The following is a 6,549-nucleotide window of genomic DNA, read 5'->3' on the forward strand; positions in this document are numbered from 1 at the left end:
TAACCATAAAAAGGGCACTGTGTGACTTAGGGGCTAGCATTAATCTAATCCCTTATTCTATGATGAGAAAGCTATGCATAGAGGAGGTAAAGCCCACACAGATGTCACTAGAGCTCGTGGACAAATCATTGGTGTTTCCCAAAGGAGTAATTGAAAACCTTTTGGTCAAGGTAGATAAGTTCATATTCCCTGCAGACTTTGTGATCCTGGATCTAGGAGAAGAAGGGAGTGAATCTATTATCTTGGGAAGACCATTCCTGGCCACAGCAAGAGCCATTATAGATGTCGAACAAGGAAAGTTGACTCTAAGGGTGCATGATGAAAGCATTACCTTGAACGTCTTTCCAGAAGCACAGCAAAATGAGGAAAAGGAAAAATGCATGGAGGCTAACAAAAAAGACTTGTAGTGGAAGAAAGAAACCAACAAGACACTCATTGATTCCCGTCCAGAGCAAGAGACAAGCAGCAAAGCAGGACAAAAGGAGAATGAGACTCTAAAGAATGATGAGAGAAAGCAAGAAGGAGGTGAAGTGTTAGCTACTAAGAAGACAGATTTCAAAACACAGCCCACTGTCAAAGGAAAAGAATCACCAAAAAAAGGGGAAGAAAAGCAAGAAAAAGGGTCTAAAAGGGTAGAAAAATAAAAAGATCCAAACTAAAGGATTTTCAAAGGGAGATAAAGTGCATCTAATTTACCAGCAATTGGGGATAAATCAACAATCTAATGATTACTACACTATCAACAGGATACTCTCACTAAAGCATGCAGAGATTGAACATCAAGACACTAGAAGGAAGCTCACTGTGAGAGGAGACAAACTGAGACATCACAATCATCAACCACCCTAATGAGGGTCCAATGTCAAGCTAGTGACAATAAAGAAGTGCTTGTTGGGAGGCAACCCAACCTGAGGTAGTTTTCTTTTCATAGCTATTTCAATAAAAAGGTTGAGTAGTTTTATCTATAGTGCAAGGAGCTAAGTTTGGTATTTCACACCAAAATAATTTGAGGAAGAGTGAAGGATGATAAGTTTGGTGTTCCACCAAAACCTCATTTAAAAACACATTCTCACCTTCTGTATAAAGGGCTGCTAGCTCCAAAAGCAATCAGATAAACTATTTAACCATTATCTGTTTTCTAAGTTTTATAACCTTCAGCAAGGACAAAAGGGTTTCGCAAATGGTTGATTTAATGCATGAGAAACATTGGCAAGGGACTAAGTTTGGTGTTCACACACTAAAGTAAGTTCAAAAGCCCACAAATAATTCTTGCATACTAACCAGTTGCCTAAGGGCTTGAGAAACAAGCAACTTTTAAGGATTATGCAGGAAAATATTCAATCTGTGAAAGGGTTCTGCATCATCATCCAAAGGAGAGGCAACAGATAGAAATAATGATGATAGAAGAAAAAGCTTAGAGACATTCCCAACAGGTTGTATTGACACTTAATCCTTGTTGCTGTGAAGTATTTTTAATTCCTATATGTCTTGCTGAAGTGTTCAATTAAGTGCAAGTGGAGATGTTTGCTAAGAATGCTAGCCTGCATATTGTGATTGTCATAACTCATTAGCTTGAATTCTGTTTTGTTTCCCTTCTGCATGAATAAAAGAAAAATGTTTGAAATAGAAAGTGAATGTTCAATGTTGTAGAAGTTAGAATGAAATTCAGTGGTGGTATTTGTTTGATTTAATAGTTAGCTCAAATAATAAAAGCTGCATAATAACATGTTCTTTGAAGTGTGAATTAGTTTGCTGCTATAAAGTCTGTTATCAATGAATATCCTTTGAGAATAAAGCCAAATAAGAAAGAAAAAGAAAGAGAAAAGCCAAGAATTGGCAAAGAAACAAACAAGAGGGCTAGACATCAATGGTGGATCACCGTTGTCAATAGATACCATCCGTCCTCTCAGTGAAAATGGTCCAAATGCGCTGTCACCGCACGGCTAATCATCTGTCGATTCTCACTCATGTTGGAATAGGATCCATTGATCCTTTTGCATCTGTCACTACACCCAGCACTCGCGAGTTTGAAGCTCGTCACAGTCATCCCTTCCCAGATCCTACTCAGAATACCACATACAAGGTTTAGACTTTCCGGATCTCAAGAATGGCTGCCAATAATTCTAGCCTATACCACGAAGGCTCTGATCTGAATCAGGAGGCTAAGATATATGCACTCAGTCTAAGGTAGAACGGAGGTGGTTGTCAGGCATGCGTTCATAGGTTGAGAATGGTGATAAGTGTCACGGATCATCACATTCATCAAGTTGAAGTGCTAGTGAATATCTTAGAAGATAAACAAGCATGATTGAATGGAAAACAGTGGTAATTGCATTAATTCATCAAAACACAGCAGAGTCCCTCACCCCCAACCATGGGGTTTAGAGACCCATGCCATCAAAGATACAATATAAAACGTGTAAAGTGTCATGCGGTACAAAATGAATTACTAAATGTGGTTTTTATAATAAACTAGTGACCTAGGGTTACAGAAAATGAGTAAGCTAGGATAGTTAGTGTAGAAATCCACTTCCGGGGCCCACTTGGTGTGTGCTTGGGCTAAGCATTGAAGCTTTCACATGTAGAGACTTTTCTTGGAGTTAAACGCCAGCTTTTATGCCAGTTTGGGCGTTTAACTCCAGCTTTTATGCCAGTTCGGGCGTTTTGACGCCAGAATAGGGTAGAAAGTTGGCATTTAAATGCTAGTTTGCGTCATCAAAACTCAGGAAAAGTGTGGACTATTATATATTGCTGGAAAGTCCAGGATATCTACTTTCCAACACAATTGAGAGCACGCCAATTGGGCTTCTGTAGCTCGAGAAAATTCATTTCGAGTGTAGGAGGGTTAGAATCCAACAGCATCTGCAGTCCTTTTTCAGTCTCTGAATCAGATTTTTGCTCAGGTCCCTCAATTTCAGCCAGAAAATACCTGAAATCACAGAAAAATACACAAACTCATAGTAAAGTCCAGAAATATAATTTTTGAATAAAAACTAATAAAAACATAATAAAACTAACTAAAATATACTAAAAACATACTAAAAATAATGCCAAAAAGCGTATAAATTATCCGCTCATCACAACACCAAACTTAAATTGTTGCTTGTCCCCAAGAAACTAAAAACAAGATAGGATAAAAAGAAGAGAATATACAATAAATTCCAAAAACATCTATGAAGATCAGTCTTAATTAGATGAGTGAGGCTCTTAGCTTTTTGCTCCTGAACAGTTTTGGCATCTCACTTTATCCTTTGAAGTTCAGAATGATTGGCATCTATAGGAACTCAAAATTCAGATAGTGTTATTGATTCTCCTAGTATAATATGTTGATTCTTGAACACAGTTACTTTATGAGTCTTGGCCGTGACCCTAAGCATTTTGTTTTCCAGTATTACCACCGGATACATAAATACCACAGACACATAACTGGGTGAACCTTTTCAGATTGTGACTTAGCTTTGCTATAGTCCCCAATTAGAGGTGTCCAGAGCTCTTAAGCACACTCTTTTTGCTTTGAACCACGACTTTAACCGCTCAGTCTCATGCTTTTCACTTGACACCTTCACACCACAAGCACATGGTTAGGGACAGCTTGGTTTAGCCGCTTAGGCCAGGATTTTATTCCTTTAGGCCCTCCTATCCATTAATGCTCAAAGCCTTGGGTCCCTTTTTACCCTTGCCTTTTGGTTTAAAGGGCTATTGGATTTTTCTGCTTGCTTTTTCTTTTTCTTTCTTCTTTTTTTTTTGCCATATTTTTTTCACTGCTTTTTCTTGCTTCAAGAATCAATTTTATGATTTTTCAGATTATCAATAACATTTCTCCTTTTTCATTATTCTTTCAAGAGCCAACAATTTTAACATTCATAAGCAACAATATAAAAAATATGCACTGTTCAAGCATTCATTCAGAAAACAAAAGTATTGCCACCACATCAAAATAATTAAACTATTTTAAAATTCAAAATTCATGTACTTCTTTTTCTTTTTCAGAAAACATTTTTTTTTCTTTAAGAGAGGTGAAGGATTCATAGGACATTTATAACTTTAAAGCATAGGCACTAGACACTAATGATCATGTAATAAAGACACAAACATAGATAAACATAAAGCATAGAAAATCAAAAAACAGAAAAATAAGAACAAGGAAATTAAAGAACGGGTCCACCTTAGTGATGGCAGCTTGTTCTTCCTCTTGAAGATCTTATGAAGTGCTTTAGCTCCTCTATGTCTCTTCCTTGCCTTTGTTTCTTCTCTCTCATGGCCTTTTGGTCCTCTCTAATTTCATGGAGGATAGTGGAATGCTCTTGTTGAGGTCCATGAGTGGGCTCTCTTGTTTGCTCCATCTTTTTCTTAGTGATGGGCTTTTGAGATGAATCTCTCCATTTCCCATGACTCGAAGGTGGAAGCTTTTGCCTTCTCTTTCCTCTTTCTAGAGGTTTCTCCGGCCTTAGGTGCCATAAATGGTTATGAAAACACAAAAAGCAATGCTTTTTCCACACCAAACTTAGAAAGTTTGCTTGTCCTCGAGCAAAAGAAGAAAGAAGGGAGGAGAAGAAGAAGAAAATGGAGGAGATGGAGAGGTGTGAGTGGTTAAGAGGTAATAGGAAAGAGTATTTGGGGAAGGGTGTTATTGGAATGTGTGAAGAAGAGAGAGATTGAGATGAGGTAGGTGGGGATCTTGTGGGATCCACAGATCCTGAGGTACCAAGGATTTCTCATCCCTGCACCATTCTGGCGTGTAAACGCCCCTTTGAGTGCCAATCCTGGCGTTAAACGCCAGGTTGCCGCCCATTTCTAGCATTTAACGCCAGTTTTTCTTCCCTTTCTGGCGTTTAACGCCAGCTTGGTATCCTTTTCTGGCGTTAAACGCCAGTCTGGTGCCCATTTTTGGCGTTAAACGCCCAGAATGGTGCCAAACTGGGCGTTTAACGCCCATTCTGCTACCCTTACTGGCGTTTAAACGCCAGTAAGCTCATCCTCCAGGGTGTGCTATTTTTAATGCTGTTTTTGAATTTGCTTTGATTTTTGTAGTTGTTTTTGTGACTCCACATGATCATCAATCTAAAGAAGACATAAAATAACAATGGAAAATGAAAAATTAACATAGATAAATAAAAATTGGGTTGCCTCCCAATAAGTGCTTCTTTAATGTCAATAGCTTGACTTTTTACTGAGCTTTAGTCTAGTCTCAGTTTTGAGCATTCTTGCTCAATATCGCTTTTAAGATAATGTTTGATTCTCTGTCTATTAACAATGAACTTTTTGTCAGAGTCAATATCCTGAAGCTCTACATATCCATATGGTGACACGCTTGTAATCACATATGGTCCCCTCCACCGGGATTTTAATTTTCCAGGGAATAATCTGAGCCTAGAGTTAAATAGCAGAACCTTCTGCCCTGGCTCGAAGACTCTGGATGACAGCTTCTTGTCATGCCACCTTTTTGCTTTCTCCTTATAGATTTTTGCATTTTTGAAAGCATTGAGTCTGAATTCCTCTAGCTCATTCAACTGGAGCAATCTTTTCTCTCCAGCTAATTTGGCATCAAGGTTTAGGAATCTGGTTGCCCAGTAGGCCTTGTGTTCTAGTTCCACTGGCAGGTGATAGGCTTTTCCATACACAAGCTGGTATGGAGAGGTCCCTATAGGAGTCTTGAATGCTGTTCTGTATGCCCACAGAGCATCATCCAAGCTTCTTGCCCAATCCCTTCTACGAGTACTTACAGTCCGATCCAGGATTCTTTTTAGTTCTCTATTAGAGACTTCAACCTGCTCATTTGTCTGTGGATGATATGGAGTTACTACTTTGTGGCTAATTTTATATCGGACCATAGCAGAGTAAAGCTGTTTATTGCAGAAGTGAGTGCCCCATCACTGATTATTGCCCTAAGGACACCAAATCTGCTGAAGATATGTTTCTGAAGGAACTTTAGCACTGTCTTAGTATCATTAGTGGGTGTGGCAATTGCTTCTACCCATTTAGATATGTAGTCTATTGCCACCAGAATGTAAGTGTTTGAGTATGATGGTGGAAAAGGACCCATGAAGTCAATACCCCATACATCAAACAACTCAATCTCTAAGATCCCTTATTGAGGCATGGCATAACTATGAGGCAAGTTACCAGCTCTCTGGCAATTGTCACAGCTATGCACAAACTCTCAGGAATCTCTATAGAGAGTAGGCCAGTAGAAGCCATATTGGAGGACCTTAGTGGCTGTTCGCTCACCTCCGAAATGTCCTCCATATTGTGATCTATGGCAATGCCATAGGATCTTCTGTGCCTCTTCTCTAGGCACACATTTGCGGATCATTCCGTCTGCACATCTCTTGAAGAGGTATGGTTCATCCCACAAGTAGTACTTTGCATCAGAAATTATTTTTTTCGTTTGCTGCCTGCTATACTCCTTGGGTATGAATCCCACAGTTTTATAATTTGCAATGTCTGCAAACCATGGTGCTTCCTAAATGGCAAAGAGTTGCTCATCCAGAAAGGTCTCAGAGATCTCAGTAGGAGGGAGGGATGCCCCTACTACTGGTTCTATCCGGG

This window comes from Arachis hypogaea, chromosome 15 (genome assembly GCF_003086295.3).
Source record: "Arachis hypogaea cultivar Tifrunner chromosome 15, arahy.Tifrunner.gnm2.J5K5, whole genome shotgun sequence".
Lineage (NCBI taxonomy): Eukaryota > Viridiplantae > Streptophyta > Magnoliopsida > Fabales > Fabaceae > Arachis > Arachis hypogaea.